The following is a 1,270-nucleotide window of genomic DNA, read 5'->3' on the forward strand; positions in this document are numbered from 1 at the left end:
GAATACAAAACAATTATCATTAATATACTGTGGGCTCTAATGGAATAAGTAGACAACAGGCAAGAACAAACAGGCAATGTTGGTTAAATCTTTTGATATGTTGTGAGTTAAAACTCACAACATACCAAAAAGAAAAAAATAATCCAAATGGATTGTGAATTGAATGAAGAATGCCCTAAACGATTACATAGTAGAAAAAAAATTTTAACCAAACGAAATAAATCATTTTGTAAGCTGGGCACAAAAAGCATCATTTGCCATAAAGGAATATATTGAAAAATTGAACTCAGAGAAAATAATAATTTTCGTTCATCAAAATATGCTTTACAGCTAGGTTCAGTGACACATGCCTATACTCCCAGTACTCAAGAGACTGAGGCAGGAGATCATTTGAGCCCAGGAATTCAAGGCTGTAGTGTGTAGTGACTACACCTGTGAATAGCTACTAATGCACTCTCCAGGCTGGGCAACATAAGGAAACCCTGTCTATTAAACAAAAAAAAAAAAGCGTGTATGTGTTTGCATGTGTGTGTTTGCATGTGTGTGCATGCACGTGCATACTTTAAGAGATTGAAAGTACAATCCACAAAAGTAGAAATATTGTTTGCAATACACATAACTAACAAATACCTTGTATTTAGAATAAAAATAGTTTTACAAATTTTCAAGCTAATGACAAAAATCTCCATATAGAGCTCAAGTGTCTGTGGGGGTCGTGGGGTCTCCTGCTGCCAGAATTCCAGAGGTCCATGGCAGGCATAGGTTTCTCCTTGCCTGTTCAACTCATCCCTTTCCCACGAGTCATTGGAAGCCAGGAATGATTTCCAGTGTGCAGAGTTCCCAGCTTCCTCCTGTTTGGGTTCAGCGTTTCCTCTGTGTCCTCCCTCAGTCTACTCTCAATACCTTCCCTCCAAGATCTGCTGGGAGTGGGCCAGACTTCCCAATGTCCCTGACTATCAGCGGCAGATGTTCCTCCTCTAGACCACCATCTTGAATCCAGATTCACTCCACTCTCTTCTTGTTGCAATATTTCTGAGAAGTTAGATATAATTTTACCTTTACTTCTGCATAAGTAAAGTGTTTCTCTCTTTCTCTCTGGCTCACTTCAAGGTTTTTTGTCTTTTTTTTTTCTTTCCTGCAGTTCAGATATGACATGTTGATATAATGATAAGAGGCAGGAGGGAGAAAAATTCTAGGCAGACAGGGTGGGTGTCTGGCAAAACCCCACCTTTGAGCTGAAAAGCCTGAAACCCATGGCCCAAAGTGAGAA

The sequence above is a fragment of the Macaca nemestrina genome, chromosome 7 (genome assembly GCF_043159975.1).
Source record: "Macaca nemestrina isolate mMacNem1 chromosome 7, mMacNem.hap1, whole genome shotgun sequence".
In the NCBI taxonomy this organism is placed as follows: Eukaryota; Metazoa; Chordata; class Mammalia; order Primates; family Cercopithecidae; genus Macaca; species Macaca nemestrina.